Below are 21,649 nucleotides of genomic sequence, written 5' to 3'. Positions count from 1 at the left end.
GGGGTGGGGGCCAGGGGGGAGGACATTAGGTCCCCCCCTTATTCTAATTTAGGGCCCCCATCCGCTGCTCAGAGGTGGGGGCCAGGGGGGGGACATTAGGTGCCCCCCTTATTAGTATTTAGGGCCCCAACCCACCGCTCAGGGTTGGGAGCCGGGGGGTCGAAAATAGCCCCCCCCCATAATTTTACTTTAGGGCCCCCACCCGCAGCTCATGAATGTATGTTACTTAATTGTTGTAAGTGTTGCAAATGCTTACAGCTGAATCCTGGCTACGTTTGTATACTTTTTATTTAAAATTGTATACAGTGTAACATTCTTCATTCTTCCACTGGGTAAGTATATAAAAAAAGAAAACTTCCGCAGAGCGATTGACCCGTGCGTGCTGCATCTGAAACTCCACTATAGCCTGCTGCTGCTCGCACAGTCTCATGAGGCGGTGAGCGGGAAGGCCGAAGTTACGCTGCAGCGCAGACAGGTGAGCAGCAGCAGAATGAGAACGCCGAAAGCGCGCACAGACGGCCCGCACTTTCTGCAGCAGCTCTAATATATTTGGGTATACACCGTGGCATCACAAGGGCCACCCAGAACTGGCTCAAATCCTATGAAGCCAAGTTCCCGGAGGAGATCACCCAGCTCATCATGCTAGAGCCCTTTTTCAATGTGCTCCCAATGACCAGGCGACGACGCATTCGTATGTCAATCCATATCAACTTTCAATGCCATTTACTGCGCCTACCTTAGTGACCATGGGTAACGGGGAATCAGGGTTCAATTCCGTACAGGGACCCTGACAAACGGCTACCACATGCAAGGAAGGCAGCAGGCGCGCAAATGACCCACTCCCGACGAGGGGTGGTAGTGACGACAAATAACAATACAGGACTCTTTAACTCTGATCAATTGGAGGACAAGTCTGGTGCAGACCACTGACCTGTGCGTGCTGCAGCTGAAACTCCACTATCGCCTGCAGCTGCTCGCACAGTCTCTGCAGCATGTGCAAGGTGGAGTTCCACCTTGTGGGCACGTCGCATATGAGGCGGTGAGCGGGAAGGCCAAAGTTACACTGCAGCACTGCAGCGCAGACAGGCGAGCATCAGCAGGGTGAGAACGCCGAAAGCGCGGACAGCCGCTACAGTGAAATTGCGAATGGCTCATGAAATCAGTTATGGTTCCTTTGATCGCTGCCCTCCCTCCTTGCCGGTCTCCACACTGCAGAAAGCCACAGCAGTTGGCACCTCTGTTTTTCCAGCATGTAAAGTCTGCAAAGGACATATGGAAATTGTTTTAGAATTGTATCCAGGCAACAGTTTTCCCTATAAACTGACCTCTCAGTTTGATTTGTGAGGGTATTGCCCTCGAATTACAATATTGTTATATTGGTATTTGCCGCTTCTATTTGACTCTCAGATATGAAGAGCATGCTCAAAGTGTACTATTTAGCAGATTAGCACCAAGAAAATAAGATTTTTTACAACTGCGCTGTAAGCACACTATTTGACGCTTCGATTTGACTCTCAGATATGAAGAGCAGGCCCCAAAATGTACTATTTAGCAGATTAACACCCAGAAAATAAGAATTTTTACAACTGCGCTGTAAGCGCACTATTAGACGCTTCAAATTGACTCTCAGATATGAAGAGCAGGCCCCAAAATGTACTATTTAGCAGATTAGCACTCAGAAAATAAGAATTTTTACAACTGTGCTGTAAGCGCACTATTTGATGCTTCGATTTGACTCTCAGATATGAAGAGCAGGCCCAAAATGTACTATTTAGCAGATTAGCACCCAGAAAATAAGAATTTTTACAACAGCGCACTATTTGACGCTTCGCTCCTGGGAGCAGAAGGACACTTTTCAATGGTTACTATATGGCTTCTATGTCACCCTGTACCCATTATAGGTGCATAGAGTGTTTATAATATGTGTGTATACTGTTAATTGTGTGCTCTCCTGTTCTGCTGATACTTGTTACCAACTAAATGGATTTGTCTATGGAGTCTGTATAGCACCCTCTGTTGGTAGCAATATGCACTACCTGAATAGCAAGGTTTGTTAATTTGCATATTCAAATAGATTTACATATGTCTTCTCCACCGCTTTAAAAAATGTTATTATGTTATTATAATTACCTGTATGTTTTCTGACATATTTTGGTTATTTGTATTTGATTATGTTTGTCACAGCAAACTTGATGTAATAGGCATATGGGCTAGTCCCAAGTAAAAACAAAGCTTTGCATGTTAGTTCCATTTGGAACTGGGTGTCCTGTGTTGATTTTTAGGGATCCTAGTGGCTGGCTACACCCGTGATGGAACTACTACGGTCGCAGGACTCGCAGCTGCCGGGCCCGCACGTTAAGAGGCTCATCGAGGGGGCCCGGTCAGTGCTTTGGTGCATTAACAGCACGACCTGGTCCCCTTTTGATTATATCATAGCACAAGGAGGAAGTGACTGCCCCTGTCACTTCCTCCCAGCAACCACCGGGAGTCCCACCAGGCTGAGCCACCACTGGACCCCAGAGAAGTCACCCTCCTGCATCTAAAAGGTAGGAAACAGGAGAGTGACTTAAACATTTTGCATGTGTGTGTGTGTGTGTTAGTGTATGTGTGGTTGTATGTATGTGTGTGTGTGTGTGTGTATGTGTCTCTGTGTATGTATGCATGTATGTGTGTGTCTGTATTTATGTGTGTGTGTGTCTCTGTGTGCGTTTATGTATGCATGGGTGTCTGTATGTATGTGTCTCTGTGTGTCTGTATGTGTGTGTCTGTATGTGTATGTGTGTGTGCCTGTATGTATGTGTCTCTGTGTGTGTGTTTGTATGTGTGTGTCTGTCTGTATGTATGTGTGTCTACATGTGTGTCTGTATGTGTGTATGTATTTATGTATGTATATGTGTCTGTATGTATGGGTCTCTGTGTGTGTGTGTGCGTCTGTATGTATGTGTGTGTGTATGTGTGTTTGTATGTATGTGTGTGTCATGTGTGTGTCTGCATGTGTTGGGGGGTGGGGAGGTGTGGGGGGTCTGGGTCTGGGACGTATGGTGTGGGGGGTAGACGTATAGGCCCCAGGACTATTTTTGCACCTGGGCACTGTGGTTTCTAGTTACGCCTCTAGGCTACACAATCCCTCTAGCCCTTGGATAAATCAAAAGAGCTAAGCCTGAGAGCAGCAAGTGCCTTTGTAAAGGCAATAGCAATTACATTGCAGGCAGAGGTGGATATCTTCCTGGAAGAAGGGCTGTCTGATAATAGGCAGATGGGACGATACCTGTCTGGAAGAAGGGTTGCAGCGGAAGAGGCAGAGGGGACGATACCTGCCTGGAAGAAGGGCTGCGACGGAATAGGTAGAGGGGATGATTCCTACCTGGAAGAAGGGCTGCAGCAGAATAGGCAGAGGGGACGATACCTGCCTAGAAGAAGGGCTGTGGCGAAATAGGCAGAGGGGGAGATACCTTTCTGGAAGAAGGGCTGCAGCGGAATAGGCAGAGAGGGTGATACCTAGAAGGAGAGCTGCAGCCTTGTCGTGCGGAAAAGCTCCAGAAGGACCCCAGTCAAGCTTTGCGACTCAGACAAAATCGCTCCATGTTTCCTAGTTCCAGCTAGGAAGCGAGCTGGGTTGAGATATCCTTCGAGGTACAGGGAGCTCCGTCACACATACCATTTGCAAATTTAGACACTAGAGGTTTATATTGTATGATATATTTTGAGACTTAATGTACAGCCATTTTTGCATCAATATCGTTAAAATTTTACTTTGATTGTTTTATTTTTGTGGCTCTTATATGCACATTGCAAATGAGAGATTTATTTTGTGAACTTGATGTGTGCTACTTTAACCCCTTAAGGACCAAACTTCTGGAATAAAAGGGAATCATGACATGTCACACATGTCATGTGTCCTTAAGGGGTTAATAAAAAGCACTCAATGGTGAGTTATTTCTCCCAAGTTACGCTGCAGCACTGCTCCAAACAAGCACCTTGAGGAGGACCCACCCCCAACCATGGCATACTAAATCAACACGCTACCTGCAAAGATGCTCCCGTTGTGCTGAACGCTCCTGGAGGAAGTCTCGCACCCAGTCAGACTTTCTCCATTATAGATTCATATTGTGTTCATACTTGCCAAACAGTCCTACTTTTCCTCTCTCGTTAGTTCATGCTCCCGCAATCCCAGGCGTCTCTTTGACACCTTTAATTCTCTTCTTTGCCCTGCTGTGGCCATCCCCCAAACTAACCTTACTGCTGATAACTTTGCATGTTACTTTACTGACAAGATTGAACAGCTAAGGAAAGAATTCTCCCCTCCTTGCCATTCTGTTTCTCTTCATGCCTTTCCTACCCTTCAGACATTCTCCCCGGCTACTGACCAAGAGGTGGCTGCTCTTCTTTGCTCCTCTTGCCCCACTACTTGCCCACTCGATCCTGTCCCATCTCACCTTATTAGATCTCTCTTCACTTGTCTCGTGCCTTCTTTAACACACATCTTCAACTGCTCTCTCTCTTCTGGCATTGTCCCTGCTGACCTTAAACATGCCAGTGTAGTACCTATACTAAAAAAGCAACCCTTGACCCGTCCACCCCCTCTAACTATCGTCCCATATCCCTGCTCCCTTTTTCCTCAAAGCTTCTGGAAAGACTTATCTTTACCCGTGTTGTCTCATTTCCTCAATTCCAACTCTCTCCTTGACCCCCTTCAATCTGGCTTCCACCCTCTCCACTCTACTGAGACGGCGCTTATCAAAGTTACTAACTACCTAATCGCAGCTAAATAAAAAGGCCACTACTCCATACTAATTCTCCTTGACCTCTCAGTGGCCTTTGACACCGTTGATCATGCTCTCCTTCTTTAAACTCTTCAATCGCTTGGTTTCTGTGACTCTGTCCTCTCATGGTTTTCCTCTTATCTCTCCCAACGCTCATTCAGTGTCTCTTTTTCTAATGATACCTCCTCCCCTCGTCCTGTCTCGGTTGGAGTCCCCCAAGGCTCTGTCCTTGGTCCCCTTCTATTTTCTCTTTATACTGCCTCTCTTGTCAAACTTATTACCTCTTTTTCCACTACCACCTGTATGCTGATGACACCCAGTTATATCTCTCCTCCCCGGACCTCTCCCCTGCCGTCCTGCAACATGTCACTGCTTGCCTTTCTTCCATCTCTGACTGGATGTCCTCCCGCTTTCTGAAACTCAATCTCTCTAAAACTGAGCTCTTTGTCTTTCCTCCTCCTAATACTGATCCTCCTCTTTCGTTCTCCCTTCAAGTTTGCGGTACCCACATCAGTCCATCCTTGCAAGCACGCTGTATTGGCGTCATACTTGATTCTGGCCTCACCTTTGAGCCTCACATCCAGCATGTTGACAAATCCTGTAGATTCCATCTTAAAAACATAGCCCGCATCCGCCCCTTCCTTGCACCAGATACTACCAAGGAGCTTGTCCATGCTCTAATTTCCCGCATGGATTACTGTAACCCTCTCCTGATTGGTCTTCCCAAAAGCCGTACTGCACCGCTACAGTCCGTAATGAACACTGCTGCCAGACTGATTTTCCTCTCTAGTTGTTTCTCTCACACCTCACCCCTCTGCCAGTCCTTACATTGGCTTCCTGTATGCTATAGGAGTCAAATTCACACCTATCAAGCACTGAACAACTTTAGCCCCTCTTATATCTCCTCACAGAGCCATAGGTATGTCCCTTCTCTGTCTCTCCGCTCTGCCCGTGACCACCTCCTGTCCGTTGTCCGCACCCATACGGCCAACTCACGCTCGCAGGACTTCTCGCGGGCAGCTCCCTTCCTATGGAATAACCTGCCTACCGCCATCAGACTCTCCCCTAGTCTTGCATCTTTTAAGAAGTGCCTTAAAACTCTTTAGGAAAGCTTATGGCCTCCAAGACTAACCTCTACCTCACATACCTGTCTCTTGCTCTCTCCTAAAGGGCAGTCCACCTTATTTGACTGCAAATTCCTGTCCTGTCCACCTCCTATAGAATGTAAGCTTGATTGAGCAGGGTCCTCTTCAACCTAATGTTTCTGTAAGTTTATTTGTAATTGTCCTATTTATAGTTAAATCCCCTCTCGTAATATTGCAAAGCGCTACGGAATCTGTTGGCGCTATATAAATGGCAATAATAATAATAATAATAATAATAAAAAGTACAGAAATACAGGGATAAATTAACAACTGGCCTAGGGCAGTTTAAAAACTGGCCTGGGGCATTTTAATATTTCACACATTTAAATTATTCAATGAATGCAAATAAATACACCATAGGGACTCTCACATGCATTTTATTTTAGCTGTGTTGAGGTGCCATTTTTCACTATTCTTGTGGTATTCATTTTTTTGTTTTTTTATAATTTTTACATACATATTGTATTTTGTTGCTCTTTTTTGCTGATGCCAGTTGAGGAGGATTGGGCTGCATTGAGAACCTTACCCTGGCATTGCAACACAGGTACGTTTTTGCTGGGTGGGTGTGATGGACTCGTACAGCAAGGATTACTCTAGCCAAAAACAGTGTTTTATGAAAACTTTTAGTTGGAGTAACCCTTTAAACGCTAGGGGACTTATACACAATATGACCATATAATATAATTAAATCCCCTTATTGTGTACATGAGACAGCTGTTTTTAAAATAGCCTTGAATGATTGAAAAAAATGCTTAAAAATGATCTGTGTGTGCGCTGAGCCATACTATGAATTTTTCAAATCCACTGTTGTGGGCTGTCAGACAACCAGTCCTGTTAATTCCTGATTTGTTTAGCTAAACTCAACAGGCAGCAATTGCTCAGAGTACCTGCCACAGTAAGACTATGCTGGGGAAAAAGGGTAGGGTTTGACAAGGCTTCAGACAAGAGAACTGCGGCTTTTACAAGCTGTTTTTACTTATACCCCTAATGAAAAAACACACTACTAAACACATGCATATTTTCATTGGGGGTACTATATAGTGATATTTATTTATTTTTAGTGATATTTTTTTTTTTTTTTAAATGTTATTCCAGAAAGGTTATTTGTACAGGACATTCAAGTTGATACAGGTACAATGAAAAGAGAAGACAGTTAAAAACATTGTTCAATGCTTAAGAGAATTACAGTGCTTCCTGGATTGTGACCATACATTAGGCAGTACAGAGGTGTATTTGTCACGTGGGGTATGTTACTTGAGTAATATCTTTATGCATTTCACGATTAAGGGTATATACCTGATATATGGCATTAGGATTGATTTCTAATGGGTCAGGTATTTCCAACTGCCCAAGGTCTACAGTAGTGGATTTTGGGTGCAGTGTAGTGGTAATTCCTGGATACTAATCCATAGCAGCATCACGATAGGGTTAGCTCCTCCCCCTTGGCTGTTTAGGACATACTTACAAATAAGCCCTCCTTGCCTGGTATCATAAGTCTTTTTTCATGTCCTCTTGGCTGTGGACATGTTTTCAGGTAATTTACCTTAACTTTATTTTAATTTAAGTTTACCTCTTTAATTCCCGGGAGAGTTCAGCCTCTCTCTCCTGGAAGAAATTGAAATTTCAAATGTTATTAAACAAGAAAATATACAAGGCAGATATATTTAATATTAGAAGAATTCCGCAATAATTTTCTATTAGCGGTAATATAATGGGTATTATGTGATGGAAATTGTACCGCAGTGATCCTACGGGTAGCGGTTTTCTTAAGTGGTCTCACGCATAAGAGATTTAACCGCAGTGATCCTAATGGTAGCGGTGCGTGGAGTATACACTTTATACCTATGATAAGTCCGCAGTGATCGTAATGGTAGCGGTCATTATGTGTGACTCATGCTTTTCCTTTCATGGATCTATAGCTGCAGTGATCCTTATGGTAGCGGTGCATGTAGTAAACACATATTGAATCTATATGTAATCCGCAGTGATCATAATGGTAGCGGTATAATGGATAAACATTCCTGCAAAATATTTATATCATTTTTGGATATAAGTTACCTGCATCCTTTATCAGTTTTTTACTGGTAACGGATTAATATGGGGAGACCTTCTTACGGGCTTTTTGCCTGTGTTCTTACTGTTCATTCGTTTGGAAGCTGCGTTCGGCAGTTTCCCACCATTACGCCATTTTGGTCGGTGTTCTCCTTATAGGCTCTGTTCGCGTTCGTTTGTTTTTTTTCATTTGTATGAATTTTTCATTCGTATGAATTTTCTTGTCTTCATATGCATGGTTACTGTTCGGCAAACGAACTGTATGTTCGTTTTTTGTGTATTGAAGATTTTGCATTCCCTTAAAATTTGGGCTGATTGGGCATGCGCATTTAAGATAGTTCAGTGTATTGCTCATTCGGTTGTTGCTATTTAACCACTTAAGGACCAAACTTCTGTAATAAAAGGGAATCATGACATGTCACACGTTAAAGAGACAGTGTGTTCTTTTTCTCTCTCCTTGGATGTAAGCTGGAATTCCTTAAAGAATACATTCTTTTGCGTTTATTCTGGTTAGTGCAGGTAAGAAAGATTCTTTTATCTTTAGCATTTAGGTTTACTCTTCTTAAAGAGTATTCTTCATTCTTTAATTCCTGTGTATTCCTTCTTATAGCTGCCCTAATGTCAGTGTCTAGGTCTTCAAGAGGGTCTCCTTCTAGGCACTCAAGGTAAACTTCTTCCTTTTTATTTATTGGAAGGGTCATCTGGACCCCTCCCAGAGTTTATGCTTCCTGGGAGCATGCTTCAACACAAAGTTAGCTATGTTTTTTCTTTCAAAGGAAAGAAGAGTTTGTGTCATGTCAAAGACACAAAATGTGAAGGACTCACAGAGTGGGTCACAGCCGAAGAGTATATGAGCATGTTGAGAAACATTTCATCAACAATCGGTCTAGTAAAATGGGCTCAGTGGCACCTGCGTTATCCTCAGAGGTATTTCTTGGAAAGGTTCAATCAGGACAAAAACAAGTGGTCCAAGAAGATAGTAATTTCGGCATTCCTCCGGAAGACTTTGGACTGGTGGAGAGATCCTGTTCACCTCCGCAGAGAGTTTCCTCTAGGAGAAATAGATTGGCTGAACCTAACTACAGATGCCAGTGGTTCAGGTTGGGCTGCTCGTCTCCTTCAATGGAATGCCCAGGGCAGATGGGTGAAGATAGCCTCCCACATTCCAACCTTCTGGAACTAAGAGCAGTCTTCTTAGCCCTGACACATTTCCAGGATGTATTAATGGGAAAATTGGTGAGGGCTCACTTGGACAATAAACAAGCAAGGCGGTACCAGGAGAAAGAATCTTCTTCTGGAACTGGAACCCATTATGTTGTGGGCTCAAGAGAAGGTATTGGGGAAGGTGTTGGGTCTGTCGGCAGTCTATATTCCTGGACCAGAAAATCCGAGAGCAGACTTCCTCAGCAGGAATTATCTGGATCCCAAGGAATGGCAATTAGAGATGTCGCGAACATAAAATTTTCCGTTCGCAAATGGCGAATGCGAATTTCCGCAAATGTTCACGAATGGGCGAACCGGGCGAACCGCCATAGACTTCAATTGGCAGGCAAATTTTAAAACTCACAGGGACTCTTTCTGGCCACAATAGTGATGGAAAAGTTGTTTCAAGGGGACTAACACCTGGACTGCGGCATGCCGGAGAGGGATCCATGGCAAATCTCCCATTACATAGTTGATGCAGAGTCTGGTTTTAATCCATAATGGGCATAAATCACCTAACATCCCTAAATTGTTTGGAATAACGTGCTTTAAAACATCAGGTATGATGTTGTATCGATCAGGTAGTGTAAGGGTTATGCCCGCTTCACAGTGACAGACCAAACTCCCCGTTTAACGCACCGCAAACAACCGCAAACAGTCCATTTGCACAACCGCAAACTCCCCATTTGCACAAGGTTGGATACCAAGCTAGCCATGTCCCGTTCCTTGTCCTCACTGATGTCATTGAAGGTCTCTTCCTCCACCCAGCCACGTACAACACCAAGGGTCCCCGAAAGGTGACAACAAGCCCCCTGGGACGCCTGCTGTGTTTGGTCTTCCACCTCCTCAAAGCCACCTTCCTCCTCTGACTCCTCTTCTTCAGACTCCTCTCTCTGCGTTGCCTCTCTCTGCATTATTATAAGGTGTGTTAAGTAGTACTATTCCTATCAGTTTAATCCCTGTTACGTCCCCTATCAGGGGACGTGTATATGGCATCGATTTTAGGAACCGGAAGATGGAAAAAGATGCTTGGTCGGTCCTCCTACTTCAAATTTGGGGCACTGCGCGTGCAATCTAATGTGCCACCAGATAGGAGTGGTGTGTTAAGTAGTACTATTCTTATCAGTTTAATCCCTGTTACATCCCCTATCAGCGGACGTGTATATGGCATCGATTTTAGGAACCGGGAGATGGAAAAAGATGCTTGGTTGGTCCTCCTACTTCAGATTTGGGGCACTGCGCGTGTAATCTAATGTGCCACCAGATAGGAGTGGTGTGTTAAGTAGTACTATTCTTATCAGTTTAATCCCTGTTACGTCCCCCTCATCAGGCCTTTTTTAGTTGAATGTATCGCCCACTGTCAGTCCCTTCGGGATCCATCCCTCATTCATCTTAACCCCTTAAGGACCAAACTTCTGGAATAAAAGGGAATCATGACATTTCACACATGTCATGTGTCCTTAAGGGGTTAATAAAGGTGAGGTGATCTAGACTTTTTTGACGTAGGTGACTTCTCTTCTCAGTGACAATACCTCCTGCTGCACTGAAGGTCCTTTCTGACAGGACACTTGAAGTGGGGCAGGCCAGAAGTTCTATCGCAAATTGGGATAGCTCAGGCCACAGGTCAAGCCTGCACACCCAGTAGTCAAGGGGTTCATCGCTCCTCAGAGTGTCGATATCTGCAGTTAAGGCGAGGTAGTCTGCTACCTGTCGGTCGAGTCGCTCTCTGAGGGTGGACCCCGAAGAGCTTTGGCGATGCGTAGGACTTAAAAAGCTCTGCATGTCCTCCATCAACAACACATCTGTAAAGCATCCTGTCCTTGCCGGCGTGGTCGTGGGAGGAGGAGGATTACTTTCACCTCTACCCCTGTTAGATTCCTGTTGTGCTGTGACATCACCCTTATACGCTGTGTAAAGCATACTTTTTAATTTATTTTGCAAATGCTGCATCCTTTCCGACTTGTAATTCGGTAACATTTCCGCCACTTTCTGCTTATACCGGGGGTCTAGTAGCGTGGACACCCAGTACAGGTCGTTCTCCTTCAGCCTTTTTATACGAGGGTCCCTCAACAGGCACGGCAGCATGAAAGACCCCATTTGCACAAGGTTGGATGCCGAGCTACTCATTTCCCGTTCCTCCTCCTCAGTGATGTCAATGAAGGTATGTTCTTCCCCCCAGCCACGTACAACACCACGGGTACCAGATAGGTGACAACGAGCACCCTGGGATGCCTGTTGTGGTTGGTCTTCCTCCTCCTCCTCAAAGCCACATTCCTCCTCTGACTCCTCTTCCTCACAATCCTCTTCCAGCATTGCCGCAGGTCCAGCAAGCGATGATGATAAGGCTGTTTCTGGTGGTGATGGAGACCACAACTCTTCCTCTTCCTCTTCACGCTCATCTATGGCCTGATCCAGCACTCTTCGCAGGGCACGCTCCAGGAAGAAAACAAATGGTATGATGTAGCTGATGGTGCCTTTGGTGCGACTGACTAGGTTTGTCACCTCCTCAAAAGGACGCATGAGCCTACAGGCATTGCGCGTGAGTGTCCAGTAACGTGGCAAAAAAATTCCCAGCTCCGCAGAGGCTGTCCTAGCACTCCGGTCATACAAATAGTCGTTAACGGCTTTTTCTTGTTGGATCAGGCGGTCGAACATTAGGAGTGTTGAATTCCAACGCGTCGGGCTGTCGCAAATCAAGCGCCTCACTGGCATGTTGTTTTGCCGCTGGATATCTGAAAAATGCACCATGGCCGTGTAGGAACGCCTGAAATGGCCACACACCTTCCTGGTCTGCTTCAGGACGTCCTGTAAGCCTGGGTACTTATGCACAAAGCGTTGTACGATCAGATTACACACATGTGCCAAGCACGGCACATGTGTCAACTTGCCCAAATTCAATGCCGCCAACAAATTTCTTCCGTTGTCACAAACCCCTTTGCCAATCGCAAGTTGGTGTGGAGTCAGCCACTGATCCACCTGTGCGTTCAGGGCAGACAGGAGTGCTGGTCCAGTGTGACTCTCTGCTTTCAGGCAAGTCAACCACAAGATGGCGTGACACTGCCGTATCCGGGATGTGGAATAGTACCTGGGGAGCTGGGGGGGTGCCGTTGATGTGGAGCAAGACGCAGCGGCACAAGAGGACTCAGCCGAGGAGGTTATGGAAGAGGATGGAGTAGGAGGAGTAGAGGAGGTGGCAGCAGGCCTGCCTGCAAGTCGTGGCGGTGTCACCAACTCCTCTGCAGAGCCACGCATTCCATGCTTGGCAGCCGTCAGCAGGTTTACTCAATGCGCAGTATAGGTGATATACCTGCCCTGACCATGCTTTGCAGACCAGGTATCAGTGGTCAGATGGACCCTTGCCCCAACACTGTGTGCCAGACATGCCATTACTTCCTTTTGCACAATCAAGTACAGGGTCGGGATTGCCTTTTGTGCAAAGAAATTTCGTCCGGGTACCTTCCACTGCGGTGTCCCAATAGCTAAAAAAATTTGGAATGCCTCAGACTCCACCAGCTTGTATGGTAAAAGCTGGCGGGCTAAGAGTTCAGACAAGCCAGCTGTCAGATGGCGGGCAAGGGGGTGACTTTGTGACATTGGCTTCATACGCTCAAACATGTCCTTGACAGACACCTGACTGTGGCCAGATGAGCAGGAACTGCTCAAGGCGAGAGACGGAGTGGCGGATGGTTGAGAGGGGGCAAGGAGGACAGCAGTGGTTGACGTGGCTGAAGATGCTGGACCAGGAGGAAGATGGCGGCTTTGAGTTTGTGTGCTGCTTGTACTCATGTGTTGATCCCATAGGTGTTTGTGATGTGCGATCATGTGCCTTCGCAAAGCAGTTGTACCTAGGTGGGTGTTGGACTTCCCACGACTCAGTTTCTTTTAGCACAGGTTGCAAATGGCATCGCTGTTGTCAGAGGCAGACACACAAAAAAAATGCCACACTGCTGAGCTCTGCAATGACGGCATTCTGGTGGTGGCAACAGCATGCGTTGATTGGCGTGCTGTCTGGCTGACCCCGGGTGCCGATGCATGCTGTCTGACTGTGCCACTAGCTCCTTGCGACGACCTCCCCCTGCTTCCAACTCGTCTCCTCCTCCTCTCTGTCTCCCCATCTGAACTTTCCCCCTGTTCTTCTTCTCTTCAAGCGGGCACCCACGTGACATCCACGGACGCATCGTCATCATCAACCGCTTCACTTGTATCTGACAACTCAGCAAAGGAAGCAGCAGCGGGTACAACATCATCATCATCACACCGTACGTCCATGTGTGTAATTCTGCCTGACTGAGACATATCCCTGTTATCTACATCCTCTGGCAATAATGGTTGCGCATCACACATTTCTTCCAACTGATGTGTAAATAACTCCTCTGACAGATCAAGTGAAGCGGCTGTGGTGCTAGTGTTCATGGAGGTGGCAGGCGGGCGAGTGGTAACTTGAGAGGTGCCCGAAGCTAAGCTGGAGGAGGATGGTGCGTTAAGGTTCCGAGCGGAAGCTGTAGAAGATTGGGTGTCCTGTGTTAGCCAGTCAACTATGTCCTCAGAACTTTTCAAGTTCAGGGTACGTGGCCTCTGAACACTGGGCATTATTCTAGGGCCAAAGGGAATCACAGCACCATGACCACGACGGCCCCTGCGGGGTGGCCTGCCTCTGCCTGTCATTTTTTTTTCGATTAGTGGTACTATGCGTGCAAGCTACTGTGACAACAGATATGAGTGGCACTGTGCACTGGCAGAAGTTGGCAGAGTAGACGCTGTAGGCCTGACACACACGCTTGCAGACAACTAACTGCTATTCAATCTATTACATTCAAATTTTTTTTTTTTTTTTTTAATGTACACTACTGTTACACCAGATATGAGTTGCACTGGTGTGACACTGTGCCCTGGCAGGCCCTGAAATGCACACGTGTAAAGGAAGCTGACTGCTATTATTTCACAGTCAAATTTCTAGGTTTTTTTGTTTAATGTACACTACTGTTACACCAGATATGAGTTGCACTGGTGTGACACTGTGCTCTGGCAGGCCCTGAAATGCACACGCATGAAGAAAACTGACTGCTATTATTTCACAGTCAAAAAAGTATTGCTTTTTTTAAATGTACACTACTGTTACACCAGATATGAGTTGCACTGGTGTGACACTGTGCCCTGGCAGGCCCTGAAATGCAAACGTGTAAAGGAAGCTGACTGCTATTATTTCACAGTCAAATTTCTAGGTTTTTTTGTTTAATGTACACTACTGTTACACCAGATATGAGTTGCACTGGTGTGACACTGTGCTCTGGCAGGCCCTGAAATGCACACGCATGAAGAAAACTGACTGCTATTATTTCACAGTCAAAAAAGTATTGTTTTTTTTTAAATGTACACTAGTGTTACACCAGATATGAGTTGCACTGGTGTGACACTGTGCCCTGGCAGGCCCTGAAACGCACATGTGTGAAGGAAACTGACTGCTATTATTTCACAGTCAAATTTCTAGTTTTTTTTTTTTTTTTTAAATGTACACTACTGTTACACCAGATATGAGTTGCACTGGTGTGACACTGTGCCCTGGCAGGCCCTGAAATGCACACGCGTGAAGGAAACTGAGTGCTATTATATTACAGTCAAAAAAGTTTTTTGTTTTTTTAAATGCAAGCTATTGTGACACCAGATATGAGTGGTGGCACTGGGCAAGTGGGCACAGTATACGCTGTGAGCCTGACACACACGCTGGCAGGCAGGCAAATGCAATTAGATTACACAGAAAAAAAAAGCAGACTGATGTTCTAGCCCTAAAAAGGGCTTTTTGGGGTGCTGTCCTTACAGCAGAGATCAGATGAGTCCTTCAGGACTGTAGTGGACACTGAATACACTAGCCTAGCTATCGATTTCCCTATTAAATCAGCAGCAGCTACACTGTCCCTCCTCTCACTAAGAATGCAGCTTCCGAATGAATCTAAAATGGATGCTGTCCAGGAGGCGGGAGGGTCTGGGAGGGAGGGTCTGCTTCTGATTGGCTGGAATGTGTCTGCTGACTGTGAGGTACAGGGTCAAAGTTTACTCAATGATGATGAATAGGGGGCGGACCGAACATCGCATATGTTCGCCCGCCGTGGCGAACGCAAACAAGCTATGTTGCTTTTTTTAAATGTACACTACTGTTACACCAGATATGAGTTGCACTGGTGTGACACTGTGCCCTGGCTGGCCCTGAAACGCACATGTGTGAAGGAAACTGACTGCTATTATTTCACAGTCAAATTTCTAGTTTTTTTTTTTTTTTTATGTACACTACTGTTACACCAGATATGAGTTGCACTGGTGTGACACAGTGCCCTGGCAGGCCCTGAAACGCACATGTGTGAAGGAAACCGACTGCTATTATTTCACAGTCAAATTTCTAGTTTTTTTTTAAATGTACACTACTGTTACACCAGATATGAGTTGCACTGGTGTGACACTGTGCCCTGGCAGGCCCTGAAACGCACACGCATGAAGGAAACTGACTGCTATTATTTCACAGTCAAAAAAGTTTTTTTTTTTTTTTTTTTAAATGTACACTACTGTTACACCAGATATGAGTTGCACTGGTGTGACATTGTGCCCTGGCAGGCCCTGAAACGCACACGTCTGAAGGAAACTGACTGCTATTATATGACAGTCAAAAAAGTTTTTTGTTTTTTTAAATGCAAGCTATTGTGATACCAGATATGAGTGGTGGCACTGGGCAAGTGGGCACAGTATATGCTGTGAGCCTGACACACACGCTGGCAGGCAGGCAAATGCAATTAGATTACACAGAAAAAAAAGCAGACTGATGTTCTAGCCCTAAAAAGGGCTTTTTGGGGTGCTGTCCTTACAGCAGAGATCAGATGAGTCCTTCAGGACTGTAGTGGACACTGAATACACTAGCCTAGCTATCGATTTCCCTATTAAATCAGCAGCAGCTACACTGTCCCTCCTCTCACTAAGAATGCAGCTTCCGAATGAATCTAAAATGGATGCTGTCCAGGAGGTGGGAAGGTCTGGGAGGGAGTGTCTGCTGCTGATTGGCTGGAATGTGTCTGCTGACTGTGAGGTACAGGGTCAAAGTTTACTCACTGATGACGAATAGGGGGCGGACCGAACATCGCATATGTTCGCCCGCCGTGGCGAACGCAAACAAGCTATGTTCGCCAGGAACTATTCGCCAGTGAACTATTCGGGACATCTCTAATGGCAATTAAATTCCAAGATATTCCATCAACTGGTCTTGACGTGGGGACGACCAGAAGTAGATCTAATGACTTAGGTCACCTTCCTATTTAAAAGGGGGTGGACTAGGTGGTTTTGGTTATAGATATGTTTAGATTCTGGCTAAGAGGGCTAAGTCATGAGTAAAATTTCTGGGGTTTTAAAGACCGGAGATGTTTGGTTACAGGTTACGTCATTTTTAAAGTGATTAAAGTTATTATTGCGATATGTTTGTAAACATTATATTATATGTTAAAATATATTATGTGTATATATTTTTAATGTTTTATTCATGATTGTGTAAGAATTTAAACCCTGCCATGCACATGCCTATACAACACGGCATCTGGTACTTGAATCATCAAGAGGGGCAGAGGTTGTAAAGAGGAATACGCTCTTTACCTTTGTACTTTTGAAAAGAAATCAGTTTGCAGGAATCTATGATCTGCAAACTTTCTTTGTCTTAGGGATGAGCATAACCATCTAGCAAAGCTAGTGGGTATGCGGCAGCCTCCCGGAGTCAAATTCCAGAGCTGAAAAATGCTCCTGCTGTGCTCCTGCAAAGCAACAGCGTTTCAGCCAATCAGGTAATCAGGAGAGCCGTGCTGAGCGCGGGGATCCTGATTACCTTAGATTTGTAAAATTGGGAAATTGCGGATGGTTAGGTCATCCCACGAAGCGCTAAGAATATGTATTACCCAAAGGGTAGAGAAACTTAATTAAACATCTATAAAAAAAATAAAAATAAAATAATTCAAGGACCCAATAGTAAAGGGGAACAAGGAAATATTTAAGAAGTCGTAAAGACATATGAGATGGACTTGAAAACTTTGTATAATACACACTGCTAAACAGATAACAAGGCAACAATGCATAAGCTTAAGAAAGTAGCAAATAGACACTGAAACCGGAACATCCTAAATTGCAACAAAATAAGTTCTGTAAAGAAAAATGAAACGTTGTAACAAGTCTCTGAAAGCAGATTCTTTATGCAGGGAGCCCATGAGAATTTACTATTGCAGATACTACTAGCATCCAATCCTTGGTTTGTTGGTCTTGTCTTGGAGTACGGATATAGTATGTAAAAAAAAACTGAAAACAGTTATAAATAGGCTGAATAAGCACAAGATAATCTTACGTAAAGAAAAACAAACTACCACCAGCAGGAAAAACCCTTACCCTAGGGGAGGGTGGGACGGGTGCTATTGCTAGGTGGTTGTGCACCTCCTAAGACAAAGAAAGCTTGCAGATCATAGATTCCTGCAAACTCAGATTTTTCCTCCAGGAGGCATAACCACCTATCAAAGCTAGTGGGTAGAATAGCACACACCTGGTGGTGGTCCTAAGAAACTGAAGGCGTTTAACTTCTCATTGCCTCCAGTAAAATCTAGCAAAGGTTTTACTGGACAACCACCTTGCAGCTTTCAATATAATAGGGAGGGGAAGGCCCTTTGCTGCTGCTTATTAGCTGAGGTGCCCCTAATTGGGTGACCTTTGAACACAGAAACATCAATACCAGCCAAAGACATGGCGGAAAGTATCCAATGTCTAATTGTATTAACCTTGGCTGGACAAAAGGGATTCCTTGATGTAATACATAATTGACTGATATTTCTAAATGCAGCAGAAAGGTCAAGGTACGATTGTAACAAACTGACTAAACATAAGTCTGGTTCAGAAGGATCTTGAACCAAATCCAATTCCACCGGACCTGGCAAATATGGGATGTTTTTTGTCTCCCTTTTAGTATAATATGGAACCCTCCCAGGGTCAGGGACAACCATGGTTTTGATATATGGATTTGAGAAGACAGCAGAGAAGCCAACTTAATAGCAGTCCATCTTAAATCAATTTTAGCATTATCCAAAAAATTAAGGAAATTTAAAAGGAGTTCTACATCCCAAGTAGATGTGTAACATGTAGTAAATGGGCGGCAGACTGATAACCCTTTCAGTAATCTCAAATACAGGGCATCCTGAATAAGGTTAGGGAAAAGGAATTTTAAAGCAGATCCATAGGTCTTGACTGACCGCTAAACCAGAATGGAACTTAAGGGTAAGAAATTCTAAAGCCAATGGAATGGTATCAGATCCCGGAGAAGTAGATAGAATAGAAACCTCCCATTCTTCTATATCTTACCCTAGTTGTGTGTCTTAAAGATGAATTAATGATGTCCAGAACCTGATCAGATTAAAGGGATCAGCTGCGAAAGCTTGAGCAAAAGATCGCTGATTCCCTGAAAGCAGCCCACAGTCATTCCCAGTGGAATCTTCGTTCCCATGACTAACTGATGGATCAAGGGTGTAGAGGTCCATACTGGGTAAATGAGAACTAAACTCTGTACCCTGTCCCTGTGGCTCTTCTCCAGCACTTTCAGAATCATCAAGATGGAGAGGGAAAGGCATAAGGGGCTGGAACATCTGTCCATTAGAAAGACAGTGCATCCATTTTCCAAGCTCCCTTTGTCCAAATCCTGGAGACAAACCTGGGAGTTTGTGCAGATGTTTGGGATGCAAACAGATCTACTTGTCTCTGGCCAAAATGCCTTTCTATCCATTGGAATAGAGCAATCTTTAATTGAATCGTTGCCAGAGACAAACTCTGGCGAGAGAGAGAATCTGCGAGTTTGATCACCTCTCCCGGAACGTATTCTGCGTAAACCTGAACTTTGTTTGCTAAAGCCCAAGACCATAGACCTAGAGCCTCCAAACAAAGACCGCTTGATCTTGTGCCCCCTCTGTGGTTTATATTCACCACTATCCTGTTGTCCGATTGGACTTTTACCAATGTCGGTAACTGGTTTAGAGGAACTAGGCCATGGAGAGCTAATTTTATTGCTCTTAAATCCAAGATGTTTATAGGAAGGAGTCTCTCTTGGTCTGACCAAATTCCTCTTATCGCGCTTTGGGCTGTAAACGGACCCCAACCGTGATTTGAGGCATCTGACGTTAGAGTAACTGTAAAGGGTTGCTCTAACAGAGGATGAGGAAGTGGGATTTCTAACCCCAGAATAGACTTGACTCTGCTCTGACCTTCTTGGGGAGAAAGAATTTTGATTTCCAATGGCCACCCTGTCTTAATCAATTCCCTAAAAACAGCAGACTTCAGGGAATTGTCGTAGGCTGGTGTTAAAGCTATTAATTTCCCGATAATCTTTGCCAGATCTCTCAAGGACCAACTCTGGTGCCTGAGAGATGAGGTCAGATGTACCAATAATTTGTCCCATTTGTCTTGAGGGATTCCTAGTGACATAATCCTGGTATTCAGTACAAAACCCAGAAAGAGAATGCTTTGAGTGGGAATTAGGACTGATTTCTATAAATTCACTACAAACCCTAGGTCTTGTAAAAGGGAAGCAAGATAATCCCTCTGAGAAGCAAAGACTTCCCCATCAGGGTGCATGAGCAGAATGTCGTCTAGATAGTACAGACACATGTAACCTTTTAGTCTGAAATGGGCTATTACTGATTTCATTATTCTGAGAATGTGTATGGTGCATTGGCTAGGCCAAACACCATAACAGTCCACTGCCACACCTTTCCTGAGGAAAGCCTGTGTTTCTTGACTATAGGGACTGAATGGAAGGCATCTTTTAGGTCTAACTTTATGCAGAAAAATGTTTTCTGTAATAAGCCTGAAATATCTGTTAAACCCTGCATCCTAAACCCTTTTTATTTTGATGAAAGTGTTCAGAGACCTCACATTTAGAACCGGTCTACAGGTAACGGGTGATTTGGGGATTGGGATTAACGGACTTACCCATCCTGTAATAAACATGTATGCCAACTCTATATTCCCTTGATTTAAAGCTAGGGACAGGGAGGCATCTAGCATTGGGTTCACCTCTCTAGCAAACCTCTGAACTGGGAACCTTAAAAGGGGGAGTTGTAAACCCCTTTGAAAAATCTTTACGACCCATTTGTCTGAAGAAATATCGATCCAATTTAGTGGCGTATGAGGAGGCACACTTACTTGAATGCATGGGTTTTCTCTTGGAAGCTGGACCACCTCTGGAATGAGCTCCTCTGCCACCACCTGGAAGCTTGTGTTTTCCATTGTAGCGGTGGTACTGGGCCTGGTGAGATGCTTCTCGGGACGCTCCTGCAGCCCGATAGAGGTGACCCTCTATCCATAAGGGCTTCTTGTAACCAGGAAAGGACTTTTTGAGCTCTGAAAAGTATCTCCTTGCCTTATAACGGCCTTTAACTTCCTGAATGAACGAGGGACTGAAAAGGTAAGAACACTCCAAATTTGGGAACTCATGTGATTTAGGGGCTAGGTCAGACATTCATGCTGGGTGGAGCTAGCGTGTTCTGCGAATGTTTGAGATGTAATTAAAGGATTGGTCAATACTTAGCACTGCCCTGCCGGACGCTTTCAATAAAGCCATCTTAGACGACAGCAGAGATGAAGCAGAAGGTTTCTGAACATTGCCTACTTTTTCTGCTTTATCCAGCATTAGTAATAGTGGGCCCACAGCAACAGAAATTTTAAACTGTATATTACGAAAAGTCTGGTCTGTGGGATCTGTAGATACACACTCCCTGTGATAGATAACAGAGCAGGAGCCATTAAATCCTGGATGTCCGGGATACCAATGTGGTTCCTAAGGAGAAGGTCATCCTCTATAACCAAGGGGGATCTTAAGGCTAGTTTGGCAAAATCTCTAACCTCAGAATCGTGCTCCATAGCCCATCTGGAGTGAAATAATTTTGATGGAAGAGACTTTACTAGGAGACTCACTCCTGCCATCTGAACGTTGTTAAGTTTCCCTCGCTCAGTGGAAGCTGCTGAACTGACAACTTCCTCAGCTTCCCAGTCTATTTATGAAGAGCCATGTCTAGAACTGGAATGGCTTTGGGAGGAAGAATGAGTAAACGCTCTAGAAGAGGAAGCAGAAGGGTTATCTAACCTCCAAAAAGATTTGTCCTTTTTCTCTGAAAGGTGTTTCTGGTGCTCAAACAAGGGAAACACACTATTACACTTTTGGGATCCTGTTCCTTTACTTTTTGCTTACTCAAACGAGTATGTGGGGAAGGAGGAGCAGAAACATTTTCCTCAGACGAGGAACTGGCAGAAGAGATCAGCCGCCTCTCTTTATTCTTTTTATGTAAAACTGGGACCATATCCTCCTCTTTCTAACATTGATGGGGCTGCCTCTAAGAGAGTCATCCAATAAATTTGTGGCAGACACAGGTTTGGAGTCCTCCATCAATTATGCCATTTTAAAAATCTGAGGTAAGCAGGATTCCCACGCTCAAC

This window comes from Pelobates fuscus, chromosome 4 (genome assembly GCF_036172605.1).
Source record: "Pelobates fuscus isolate aPelFus1 chromosome 4, aPelFus1.pri, whole genome shotgun sequence".
NCBI lineage: Eukaryota > Metazoa > Chordata > Amphibia > Anura > Pelobatidae > Pelobates > Pelobates fuscus.
This window is presented reverse-complemented; position numbering follows the sequence as displayed.